The sequence below is a fragment of the Saccopteryx bilineata genome, chromosome 6 (assembly GCF_036850765.1).
Source record: "Saccopteryx bilineata isolate mSacBil1 chromosome 6, mSacBil1_pri_phased_curated, whole genome shotgun sequence".
NCBI lineage: Eukaryota > Metazoa > Chordata > Mammalia > Chiroptera > Emballonuridae > Saccopteryx > Saccopteryx bilineata.
In genome coordinates this window covers 25,817,283-25,831,324 of record NC_089495.1, presented here as the reverse complement: position 1 = coordinate 25,831,324, position 14,042 = coordinate 25,817,283, and positions in this window count along the sequence as shown.

Sequence of the window (14,042 nt, the reverse complement as noted above, 5' to 3'; positions counted from 1 at the left end):
CTCCTGGAATCAAAAGACAGTAAAAATGCCTTGGATTGCTCTCCGTGCTTTAGGACAGCAAGGCAGAATGGTACTAAGAGCACAGAGAAAGGAACACTAGATAGATGTTTGCCTGATCAGACATGAGCTGTCAGCAAGCAATCACAAGTTAAATAGTAACGAGTCCCGAATCTGTAGTCACTGGTGTCGTCTTAGTACTCAGGTCAGCGTTCCTAGAGCTGCTGTCCCCTGGGCCAGGCACCGTAAGATGGAGAAGCCTTGCTTGGCTGAGCAAACTTGTGGCAGACACCCTCAGCTCACCTGGTGTGGGAATGACAGTAGGGTGTCTGCAGGGAGATGATACCTGAGCTGAGTCCCGAGAGACTGACATGGACAAAACTCCAGTGTGAGGTTGTGGTGAGAGGCTGGAAACCTGGGACTTGGTAGGATGAGAATCCTCAAGTTTCTATAGATCAGGCTTTTTAAAGTTCTGGGGCACCATTAGGGAGCTAATCCAAAGCTTGCCTTCTCTACACAAAAAACTCATGGGCAACTACAGTACACCAGGTACGATTCCTGTTACCAAAGAATTTGCGCACTAAATGTGTCTCAAGGGGGGAAGAAACTGAAGGAAGCCGGGTGATAATCTTGTGCCAGGATTCCAGTGATGGATGTCAAACACCATTCAGTCAAGAGACAATGAGCCTTGCCCTGGCTGGTTGGCTCAGTGGTAGAGCATTGGCCTGGCGTGCAAAAGTCGGTTTGATTCCCGGCCAGGGCACACAGGAGAAGCGCCCATCTGCTTCTCCACCCCTCCCCCTCTCCTTCCTCTCTGTCTCTCTCTTCCCCTCCCGTAGCGAGGCTCCATTGGAGCAAAGATGGCCCGGGAACTGGGGATGGCTCCTTGGCCTCTGCCCCAGGCGCTAGAGTGGCTCTGGTCACAATAGAGCGACGCCCCGGAGGGGCAGAGCATCGCCCCCCGGTGGGCGTGCCGGGTGGATCCCGGTCGGGCACATGCAGGAGTCTGTCTGACTGTCTCTCCCCGTTTCCAGCTTCAGAAAAATACAAAAAAAAAAAAAAAAAAGACAATGAGCCTCAGCCACCATGCCTTCCACAAAGTACTACTTGCTCTCCTTTCTGTATATTTCCCTCTGCATTTAAGGTTAGGAAAAGAGCGTTGACAAAAGTAAACGCCTTACTCGTAATTACACAGATAAGCATCAGGACCAAGGCACAAACATTGTACAGATGTAAGTCCAACATTGGCTTCACTGACCCACGATAGCTTGGGAGGCAGACTGCTTGAAGACTCGAAGTAGCCGGTACTATTATCTCCTGGGTAGATGCAGTCATGGAAGGCAAAAATCCCAGATAATTGTCAATGATTTTTATGCTTGCCATTATCTACAACCACAGACTCTTTAAAAAAAAATTCCGCGGTGGATTACTTCTTTTAAAGAAACTTATGTGAATCAACCACTTCCAAAGTGGGTGATTGAAGTAAAGGTGAGAAGCTCAAAGCAGATTTTGAAAAATCACTGACTTTTATAGGTTGGCACAATGGGTGCCTTGAGGAATTGTGCCCTCCTGCTCCCCAGTCTCCTGTCACTTTTTCCATTCCAATTTGAGGCCAACCATTCCTCATCAAGACTTTTCCCATTCTCACAGGGGCCTGTTATGCCTCCCCAGTTTTGCCATGATTGACCCCGAACTCTGCCCTCCATTCCGCCACCCTCTACTGTCTGGGTGTCAATATCTGGGATGACCCTGACCATATCACTCATTCACAGGTGAATTCTCTTAAAACCATATGCACAGATTCAGAGCAATAGATAGCAATTTGGAAACAAGAACAAATGGATGACCAGTCATACAGGCATATACAAAAATGCTGTTAGTTAAAACAAAACTTGTCACACCTCAGACCATCAACAACAACACTGAGTCCTCTTTTTTCCCCCTTCACAAATCATGCTCACTTAATTCCTCCTTTGATGAATTGGCATACTATGTATATAGACAGGACGTGACCAATGTCACCTTCGTGTCTTGCCGTGGTTTTTGATTCTGCCTGTTAGTGACCGTCTCAACAACAGAAAAGGGCTTGTGCTCTGTAGACGAAGGGGAAACTTGCCGGCACCAGGTGGCTGTTTCAGTGGCTCCTGAGCACTCTTCAGTCTCCCCCTCCCCCCCCCCCGAAGTGAGAAGCGGGGAGGCAGACAGACAGACAGGCTCCCGCATGCGTCCCACTGGGATCCACCCAGCATGCCCACCAGGGGGCGATGCTCTACCCATCTGGGCCGTTGCTCCATTGCAACTGGAGCCATTCCAGCACCTGAGGTGGAGGCCATGGCGCTTTGCTGGTGTGCCCTGGCCGGAAATCAAACCCGGGACTTCCCCACGCCAGGCCGATGCTCAACCACTGAGCCAACGTGCCAGGGCCCACTCTTCAGTCATCATCACCTTGTCCCCAGGGTTGTACCACAGTACGTTATCTTCTCTCCTTTCTCGTTCCTTTTTTCTCCCTCTTCATTTCTTTACCTTGTTTTTTCTTCTTCCCAGCCTGTTCTCTAATGTTACTGAGAGCACCAAGGTTATTGCAGAACCCTCCTGATGGGCCAGGACTGTCATGAATGGTTCAATTAATGATACACCAATTACTAAGAGCTTCTATACCCAAACAATGCTGTGAGCTTCCCCAAGGGCCAGCTCTGAGTTTCTAAATGAGAAGAAGGCCAATGTCCTCAAAGACAGGAAAAGGATTCTTGGTGACCAATACATTAAAGACATAATGCAAAGTGAGCGAAGCCAATAAATCCTAGCCCCAAAGAAGGAAAGTCCGGATTTGCATTGGTGTGGGAGATATCAATCCCAGAGCACAGTGGACATTAAGTTAGGCTTAAGTCAGAAAAATCCAAACAAACCCACCTTCCTAGCCACAGAATCATCCTCTGCCTTCTTCAGCGTAGACCAAAATTCTTGGATTATTTTACTCAGATTTTATGTCTTCAGAGAAACAGACAAGCTATAAAAAGTCCCTGGAGGATTTGGAGGCAAACAAATTAGTGGGGATCTTCAGTATTATGTTGTTGTGACCATGAATCTCCATTACAAACTCAAATGTTCCAGAAGTGTCTTGTTTTCTTCCCTTTTAAATTGCCCTTGTTTCTGAGCCACCAACTTTCTCCTATCCGCGGTGCTTTCTTTCCTTCCAAAATAATTCACAAGCATCAGAGTCACACAGACGAACCTTCCCCACACTTCCGTGTACACTGTTTAACCACTGAGCTGTCTGTTCTCTGAGTCCCCATAGACTACATGGATCGTCCTGTCCCAGCTTGGTGTGAGAAGCTTGTTTAGGTGTCAAGAGAACAGGTTGCCCTGGTCCCACACAGTTCCCTGTACTGGCAGCATCTCAGACTGCTAACTGGAAGCAAAGCTGCAGGTTGAAGTTGTAGCATGAGCCACCTGCATCCTGTAGTGGACATTTTGCAATATTTATTTTATTGCGTATCTATCCATCTAGCTTTAATCAAAGTATTTTTTTAAACCACTAGATTTTAGAGACAGAAAAGCATCAACTCATTGTTCCACTTAGTTGTTCCATTTCATTTGGTGCTCATTGATTGCTCTTGAACATGCCCTGATGGGATTGAACCCATGACCTCATTTTGCCGGGTTGACGCGTCAGCCAGTGAGACACCCGGTCGGGTGTAATTAGTGCATTTTTCAATGCACTTCAAAGTAAGCTTCAAATACCAGTATACTTTTAATGTCATTTTTCTTTTTACCACTACACTTCTTATATTAAATGTTATAGCTAACATCTTGTTTTGCAAGTGAACTGAGAATGACCAGGAGTTAGCCTTGAATATGAAGAAAAACGTTTTCTGATAATTTGCTGATATATTTTGAAAAGTAGCTCTGATTTCAGGGTGGTTTTAGAAATCATTCAGGTATGAAATCATTTTACATTTAAAATGTGGTGCTGATGGTGAAGTGTTCCTCACTGCCTCTGGTGACTTCACCTTGCTAAATTATATGTTGTATGTCAAGGCAGAGAAAGAGAGAGAGAGAGAGAGAGAGAGAGAGAGAGAGAGATGTATCAAGAGTGTAGAACGTCCTTCCCTTACTGCACATATTTACATTCCTTGCACAATTAGCCATGGGATATTCTTGTTTTGCACTTTCTCCACACCCTAAATTGAGCCAGCTAGAATTATCTTTTAGAAACCACTTTAGGCAAACTTTTTTTAAAAGAAAAGTGCCCACAGAAACAAATTTGCATTTCTCAGTGGTTAGAATGCAATGTTCTCAACTTAATTGTTCTGCAAAAAAGCAAGTTCTTTATTATATTGAGGATATAGAAAAGATTGTAATTCAGTAAATTCATTATAGGTTGTTCTTTTTTTATTTTTCTTCTTTTCCAAGTGAGACGAGAGGATATAGACTTCCACATGTGCCCTGACAGGGATCCACCTATCAACCCCTGTCTGGGGCCAGTGCTCTGCCCATCTGGGGCCATGCTTGCAATTGAGCTGTTTTTAGCACCATGAGCGATGTGCTCTCAAACCAATAGGGGAAAGAATTGAGCCATGGCTCAGGGAGGGGAAGAGAGGGAGAGAGAGAGAGAGAGGAGGGGAAGGGGTAGAGAGGCAGATGGTGGCTTCTCCTTGTTCCCTGACCAGAAATCGAACCCAGTACATCCACACACTGGATTGACACTCTACCACAGAGCCAACTGGCCAGGGCTCATTACAGGTTTGTAAGGTTAAAAATGTCTATATTCAGCCTGACTAGGTGGTGGTGCAGTGCATAGAGTGTCAGACTGGGACACAGAGGACTGAGGTTTGAAGCCCACGGGTCACTGGCTTGGGCATGGGATCATAGACATGACCCCATGGTCACTGGCTTGAGCCCAAAGGTTGCTGGCTTGAAGCCCAAGGTGCTGGCTTGAGCCCAAGGTCACTGGCTTGAAGCCCAAGGTCACTGGCTTAAGCCCAAAGGTTACTGGCTTAAAGCCCAAGGTTGCTGGCTTAAGCCTAAGGTCACTGGCTTGAGCAAGGGTTCACTCAGTCTGCTGTAGCCCCCAGGTCAAGGTACATATGAGAAAGCAATCAACAAACAACTAAGGTCCCCCAACGAAGAATTGATGCTTCTCATCTCTCTCCTTTCCTGTCTGTCCCTATCTGTCCCTCTCTCTGTCTCCATCACCAAAAATAAAACAAAAATAAAAACACACACAAAAGACAAACAAAAAAACCCACTGCTGTATTCAGACTGAGAACAGGCAGCGCATTTCAGGCATTCCTGCTGCATGTGTCTGGCAGAGGTGAACATTGAGTTGTGTGCCTTAAATGTGCCAGCCAGGAGAATTTCAGTATTAGAAAACATTCTGTTGAATTCTTAAATGAGACCTTAAGAACTTGTTCGATTTTAAATTTATCTTAAAAAATCGGTTTTCTTTAAGTCAGACGCACCCATAAACTACAACAGAAGCAATTTCTTTAGTCTGGCCTAAATTGAGAAATGCAGAAAGCTGTTTAGAGTCATTTCTGTTCATAGTTATTAGTTTTAAGAAAGGGGGAAAGCTCAGTATTTGAAAGTATGTTGACTGGCAAGTCAGTGATGAATTGTGGCTGTGTTGTGGGAGATCGTGGTTACTTTCCCTTCTGCTCTTCATTTTGAGGTTAATTTGTATGGTGGAATAAACAAAACTAGCATTGGAATTCAAAGAGAGGGTTTTAAACCCAGCTCTGCCTCTAATTAGCTGGGAGACCCCAGCCTTGTTCCATGGTATCTGTGCCTCACTTTTCTCCTCTGTAACATGGAGACCTAGTGGCTGCCTCAGAGTGTGATGAAAAAGCGTATAGAAATAAATATTTTATTTTATTTATTTATTTTAGTGAGAGAAAGGGAGGCAGAGAGACAGACTCCCAATATGTGCCCAGACTGGGATCCATCCAGCAAACCCGCTAGGGGTGATGCTCTGCCCATTTGGGGCTGTTGCTCCATTGCTCAACAGTGGAGCCATTTTTTAGTGCCTGAGGCAAGAGGCCACAGAGCAATCCTCAGCACCAGAGACCAACTCTCTCATACAAATAGAACCATGGCTGCGGGAGTAAAGAGAGAGTGAGAAAGAGAGAGAGAGAGAGAGAGAGAGAGAGAGAAGGAGGAGGGTTAGGGTGGAGAAGCAGATGGTTGCTTCTCCTGTGTGCCCTGACTAGGGGTTGAACCTGAGACATCCACACGCGGAGCTGATGCTCTACCACTGAGCCAACCAGCCGGGGCCAGAAAAGAATGTTTTATAAAAATTCAAGGCCTGACAAGATAACTCAGTTAGTTGGAACATGGTCTTGAAGCACAGAGGGTTTGGGTTGGATCCCAGGTAAGGTCACATACAGAAACAGATCGATGTTCCTGTCTCTCTCTCTCTCTCTCTCTCTCTCTTTCTCTCTCTCCCTCTTTCCCTGCTTCTCTCTACAATCAATAAAATAAACATTTAAAAGAATCAAAGTGATAGTCAAAAATAAGCGATTTTTGTTTCTAAAGCCCTTCCCTTAAGGGGCCTAAATGAAGCCTGTAAGTAAGCTTGTATATTTCCCTGATCGTCCTAATTCACACAGTGTTTGTTCTTTAGTGAACATACATTGTCATGGGTGCTGCAGTCAGAATGTGATTTGCTTTACTTCACTGCGCAAAGCTGATATCCACTCAACATGCCATTTGCACAGAAGCCACATATGAATCATTGTGCTAGAGTCAAATACCGAGGAATACATAGTTCTTCTAACTTGCCTCTAGACTTGTTAATAGCTTGCATGTGGGGAAGGAGGGAACAGCAAGAATGACAGTTAGATTTCTGGCCCAATGACTTGGTGGATGGAATTCAGTAAGAATGGTTATTTGGTAAGAATGAAATTGTAGAAAGAAAAGCTTTGGAAGCTTTTTCAAAGATTTAAATTTTAGCTCAGAAATATAAAACTTGCTCATAAGACATACAAAAGAAGATACTAGATAGGAATTTGAATGTGTGGTTCTGAAGGTTAGCCATGGGCATGGGCTGGAGGGTCATAGCAGCGGCTGAACACTTCGGTGGTTGAAGGATGCGGGAAGCACAGGATCACCTCCAGAGGGAATGCTGGCCATGACAAAAGGCTCAAGGCAAGTCCTAAGGAATTCCAGCCTTTCAAGACCAGGAGAAAGTGGAGGATGTGGGAACGGAGAACCAGGAGGGATGAGCTCACCACAAGCAAGATAAGAAGGTTTTTAGGAAAAGAAAGGTCAAGAGTAAAATGTTCTTTAGAGATAAAAGAAGAGGGATAGAAAAGTGTCCCCTGAATTCAGCAATGAGGGCCTATGGGTGGCCTGAATAAGAACAATTTTGCTGATTGGTAGGGTGGAGGCAGAGTTGAGTGGGTTGAAAAGTGAATGGGGAGAAAGAATAAGTCATTCCTACAAGACTGAAAAGAAACAAAGGTAAATGAATCTAACTGTATATCAAATTGGTAACACAGCCATATATATATATATTTCATTCTTACCAAATAACCATTCTTACTGAATTCCATCCACCAAGTCATTGGGCCAGAAATCTAACTGTCATTCTTGCTGTTCCCTCCTTCCCCACATGCAAGCTATTAACAAGTCTAGAGGCAAGTTAGAAGAACTATGTATTCCTCGGTATTTGACTCTAGCACAATGATTCATATGTGGCTTCTGTGCAAATGGCATGTTGAGTGGATATCAGCTTTGCGCAGTGAAGTAAAGCAAATCACACAATATATATATATATATATATATATATTGTGTGTGTGTGTGTGACAGAGAGAGAAAGAGACAGGGACAGACAGAAAGGGAGAGAGATGAGAAGCATTAATTCTTCATTGTGGCACCTTAGTTGTTCATTGATTGGTTTTCTCATATGTGCCTTGACTAGGGGACTACAGCAGACCGAGTGACCCCTTGCTCGAGCCAGCAACCTTGGGCTCAAGTTGGTGAGCCTTGTTCAAATCAGGTGAGCCTGCACTCAAGCTGGCGACCTTGGGTCTTGAACCTGGGTTCTCCGTGTCCCAGTTTGATGCTCTATCCACTGTGCCACTGCCTGGTCAGAGAAAAATAATTTTTTAAGTGACTTGAAACATAGAACTTGATTGTAATTATTTACCAGATCTATCCTAAAGGCAAAAAAGAACAGCAAAGAGGCCCTGGCCGGTTGGCTCAGTGGTAGAGCATCGGCCTGGCGTGCAGAAGTCCCGGGTTTGATTTCCGGCCAGGGCACACAGGAGAAGCGTCCATCTGCTTCTCCACCCCTCCCCCTCTCCTTCCTCTCTGTCTCTCTCTTCCTCTCCCGCAGCTAAGGCTCCATTGGAGCAAAGATGGCCCGGGCGCTGGGGATGGCTCCTTGGCCTCTGCCCCAGGCGCTAGAGTGGCTCTGGTCACAACAGAGTGACGCCCCTGAGGGGCAGAGCATCACCCCCTGGTGGGCAGAGCGTCCCCCCCTGGTGGGCGTGCTGGGTGGATCCCGGTCGGGCGCATGCGGGAGTCTGTGTGACTGTCTCTCCCCGTTTCCAGCTTCAGAAAAATACAAAAAAAAAAAAAAAAAAGAATTTTGCTATTTTAATACCTTTATGTGTATATTTAGTACAAAGCAAATAACTAATGATGTTGATGTTATTCGGAACTAAAGTTTCCAGTGAAAAGAAGAGATATATGCCTCATATTAAAAAGTAGAAGCCTGGAATCTTTCATTTGAATTACAAATATTAATATGAACTCATGATTTATTTTCTCTTTCTAAAGAACATATAATATTTCTTAGATGTGTCTGCTGAACCTGGAAGCCTAAAATTAATAACCGTTCAGGAGTAATGGTGTCCCACTGTTTGGATTATAGCCTTGGGAAAATAGTTGATTCAACCTTGCCATTCTAGAAAACAAGGAAGAAATCCAAGATGACTGAGTCATGTCAAAAATGGCATAGCCAAAGTGAAAAGACTCCCATTGTTCCATGGCTGGTTGGTTCAGTGGTAGAGTATCATTCTGGCATGTGGATGTCCCGGGTTCGATTCTGGTCAAGGTAAACAAGGGAAGTGATCATCTACTTCTCCACACTTTCCCCTCCCCCTTCTCTCTCTCCCTCTCTCAATTCCTCTCCCACAGCCATAGCTCGATTGACTCATTCAATTGCAGTGGCCCTGGTTGCTGAGCATGGCCCCGTGGAGCCTCTGTCTCAGGCACTAAAAATAGCTTGGTTGTGAGCATGGCCCCAGATGGGAGTTGCAAAGTGGATCCCAGTGGGAGTGCATGTGGCAGTCTGTCTCTGTATCTCCCCTTCTCTCACTTGGAAAAGGAAGGGAAAAAAAATAAAAGACTCCCATTGGACTAAGCATGTGTGGGAGCAGGGAAATGTGGAAAACCTCTGTGCCTCCCACTAAATATTGCTAAAACTCTTCTAAAAAATAAAGTATGTATCTTAAAAAAAAAATTTTAGACTCCCTCTGGCAAAAGGTAAGACAATTTGAGTATGAAAAGAATAATGACAATGCAAGAAAACTATCAAAGCTATACAATTCTTTGAGATTGAAAAACAACAACAATAAAATAGGTTTTCATGGAAGGCTGGTTGGGAACAAAACTCATTATTCTGAAAATTAGTGAAGGGGAAGGGTCAAGCACTTATCCAGCTTTTCTTGAACAAACTATTTCAGGGCGATCAAGTAACTATTATAGTTGAGGGAAAAGTCCTATAAAAAGTAGAGTTTCAGCCTGACCTGTGGTGGCGCAGTGGATAAAGCGTCGACCTAGAAATGCTGAGGTTGCCAGTTCGAAACCCTGGGCTTGCCTGGTCAAGGCACATATGGGAGTTGATGCTTCCAGCTCCTCCCCCCTTCTCTCTCTCTGTCTCTCTCTCTCCCTCTCTCTCTGTCTTTCCCTCTCCTCTCTAAAATGAATAAATAAAAAAAATTTTTAAAAAGTAGAGTTTCAGGTAAAACACCCTTAATGAACTACAAGAATTAAGCAATGATCATCCATGGCTGCTATGTCACCAAGGGAGAAAATGATGGGTAACTTTATATCAGAGAAATCTCTCTTATCATCAATAAAAGTGGAACATTACATGCCTCCTGTGATACAGCCAGGAGTATTCAGCCCCGCCCCGCCCCGCCCCCCCCTCCCCCCCCCCCCCCCCCCCCGCCAGACACATCTGAATAATCCTGTCTCTAGATCGAACTAACTAGAGAAATTAGGGGAGATAGAGGGACAAATTAAATGACATCAAGAAACAGCAATCTGCCAGACCCAGCGTTTCAATCCTTTTACAGCACGAGTGGCCTTGTTCTTCGATAGCATTTTAAAGAGAGGAGGCTTGTTAGAGCTTTGAAACTTACACAGTATAACCAGGTACAAACTTTCCATAATAAAAAATTAATAATTAAGTGAATGACGGGTAGGGAACTGAGGTCATGTGCGAGTTTGTTTTGTTTTTTGTTTTAAGACATTTTGCTGAGCAGAGAATAGGGGGTGTTGCTGAGAAATATGGCATCAGAATAAATTTTTTTTTTTAGTGTTTAGTTATTAATTTTAGAGAGAGAGGAAGAGGGAGAGAGAAAAATATGAATTTGTTGTTCCATTTATTTATGCATTCCTTGTTTGATTCTTGGATGTGTCCTGACCGGGGACCGAACTCGTAATCTGGTATACTGTATACGGACAATGCTCTAACCATCTGAGCTCCACAGCCAGGGTCAAGAAGAACATTTTCATGGTGGAACAGAGTGAGCACTTTGGAGCACTAACAGGAGTAACCGAAAAGTGAGCATAGAAAGGGAAGGCCACTGGAATGAGGTCCTCGAGGGAAACGAGGCAGGAGTCCTGTAAGCAGGACGCCCCCCCACACACACCGCCCGCCACCTCGATGTAGAAGGAGCAGTCCTTGGGTTAGATGTACTCAGATCATATACTACCTTATTAAAAACTAAAAAAATTTAAAAAATTAAAAACAAAAACTCTTGGAAATTAAACTAATGGCACAGGCACGGAAAGGGAACTGGGGGAGCTTAGCCTTTCGGAAAGAGAAAGGTATACTAGCAATGTAATTCTCTTAACCGCAGGAAGAGCCCACATGTTTAGTCAGATTTTCAATGTTGTTATGACTTTTTTTTTTTTACAGAGATAGAGAGAGTAGAGAGAGTTAGAGAGAGGGATAGTTAGGGACAGATGGAAACGGAGAGAGATGAGAAGCATCAATCATCAGTTTTTCGTTGTGACACCTGAGTTGTACATTGATTGCTTTCTCATATGTGTCTTGACCATGGGGATACAGCAGATCGAGTAACCCCTTGCTCAACCAATGACCTTGGGTCCAAGCTGGTGAGCTTTTGCTCAAACCAGATGAGCCCGCGCTTAAGCTGGCGGACTCGGGGTCTCGAACCTGGGTCTTCCGCATCCCAGTCTGATGCTCTATACACTGCGCCACCACCTAGTTAGGCTTGTTATGACTTTTTAAATTTTGATGGATGTGGCATGTTTGTGAGATTCTTTTGTTTATAGCTCTTTACACTATTTCAAACTATTTTGGCTCATGAATAGTGACCATTCAATGCTTGTTCTACATGTCTTATAAAAACGTGAACCTTCAAAGCAATTAGTATGCTCTTTAGCCCATACCAGTCGTTATAATCAATGTTAAAATGTTGTTTCATATGCAAATGAATAGAGTGGCTGCCTCATTCTCCTCAGTCATTCAAGGGTTGTAAATATTGTACTATCTTTTTTTCCATTTGGCCTGTAATCAGAAAAGTAGCTCTGCTGCAAGCAGTGATTATCTTACAATGTGTTTCAAGATCCTATTATTAACCACACTTAGACCATATGAACCTGGCGAGACTAGTTGGCATGCTGTCAGGCTGAACTCACATCAGCTGTTGCTCTCACTAGGGTGAAGGGGTGCAAATACTTCTTTACTTTCTCTCAATTTTGCTTTTTCTTAGCAGGAGGTTTTCAACCCAAATTGTTAAGCATATGGTCTTTGAAAAACTGAGAGACATTGCTAGATGTTTAGCCACAAAATCTCTGGAATTTATTGCATTCTTCCATTTCTCCTTAAAGGAAATACTTTACAATTTAATCTTGTTATACATAACCACACTCATACTTAATTTTCCATATATATATTTTATATATACATATGTGCATATATACTTTGTAAAAGGGTGTGGTTATTTCTTTTTCTTCTCATTCTTTTTGTTTGGCTTGGCTCCTCCATCTCCCTCTCTTTCTCTTTTCCTCCACTTCAGTGCCTGTAAAGCCAGTAGCCACGGCCACCATCACAGCCGCCTGGCCCGTGCAGGTTCGCATTTGATTTGGACAGATGGTAATGAAACAACAGAGCCAAGAACTAAGAACTGGTGGGCCATTACCTTTAATCCTAGCTCACACCCGGCGGGCGAGAAATACACACAGTGGGAAAATACTTCCCCTTCCATTCAGGGCTCCCAAAGCCACTGACTCATTTGAGTTTCCTAGAATCAAAGGTTTCTACCTCACCAGCTTTATTCACCTCTGTTCCCCATCTCCTTCTCTCTGCACAAACTAGCTTCTGCTTCAGCACTCCGCCATCTTGGCTGCTTCTCCTCTCTAATGCTAATTTCAGGAACCGAGAGAGAGCAAGTCCCCCATCTGCCCTATTTTATAGTGTAGAAATCAAAACCTCTAAGCCAATATACAAATAAGGAAGTCTCTGATACAAAATCACTTATCTGAGGCATAAATGGGATTCCTCATGGAGTGCACCACCCCACATCATGCAACAGTCAAGGATGTGGGGAAAAGCTTAGTTTTGAAAAGATCTTAGTATTAACAGGGCATGAAAGGCTTAGTCTTAAAACTAAGCCTTAGGCTATAATGACTTTGCTGGCTTACAACCTGTCTCCCACACCCAATGCAAACTATAAGCGAGCAAACCTATATACCATATTTACAAACTTATTTGACCCACAATGCCCAAGGTCACCTATGCTGAGAACCTGAGATAGCCTCCCGTGTTTTCTCCTTACTTAAGTATTCTTAGACCTACACGAAAGTATGTATCTCTAAACGGGATCACAGCATCTCCTACATTTCCCATTCACCGTGGACCAGCACCTGGTGGCAACCCCTCCCAGGCCTCCTGTTAAGCTCCACTTCTTTCACTAAATGGCTGGAAGGTTCCCTAGTGTGGCTGTGCCCTTGATAAGCCTTCCCTTTGTCGGGTTTTGCCCTATGAACAGCAGTGCCACAGTGAGTCTCCTTGTTTATCTGAGTGGTCTTGAACCCATATCCTTACTTATGGTTATTCGTATTTGATAAATTCTCAGTAGGAGAGCTGCCACTAAATTTATTCATTCTTTTAAGAGATGTTGTCCAAGTACTTTCCAAAAAGGAAAGAGAAAGTCAAGGAGAGGAAGATGAATGTGGATAAAACATTTCCTCCCTGACTTTAAATTGTGTAAATTGAAGGAGGGGACAGTGCTGTGTAAAGACCAACCCAGCCCAGCTGACATTATTAGTAATTCTTCTAAAGACCCCGGATTTCCCTAGGTCACTGCCTGCGACTCTGTGGATGGGGGCCTTCCCGAGATGTGCATTGAGTGACATTCTGGGACTGTGTACTTGGAAAGATTAGAAAGGAAGGGTCATGTTGTGAAAAACACAGGTTTGGGGAGCGGAAGGGACTTAACTTTATGTCGCAGCTTTATCACTGTCTGCTGAGATCTTGGGCAAGTGACTCAACTTTCAGACTTCACTTTTCTCATCTGCAGTATAGCGATGGTGACACCAGCCTGCAAGCGTGGCTATGAGAGGAGGGCCTGGCACTCATTAAAAGTGACAATACTTCTCAGATGCCTTCATTATAACTCTTTCCCCCAGCAGTTGAAAACTTGTTGAAGCAAGAAACGGTATTGAATTCATCCTTTCTTCGATATATAGCCAATCTCTAATTTGGTTTTCCCTCCTACTGTCTCAAGGTCTTTTGCTCAGTTAAACCAGCATTGATTAAAAATAAAGGCAAGCCTGACCAG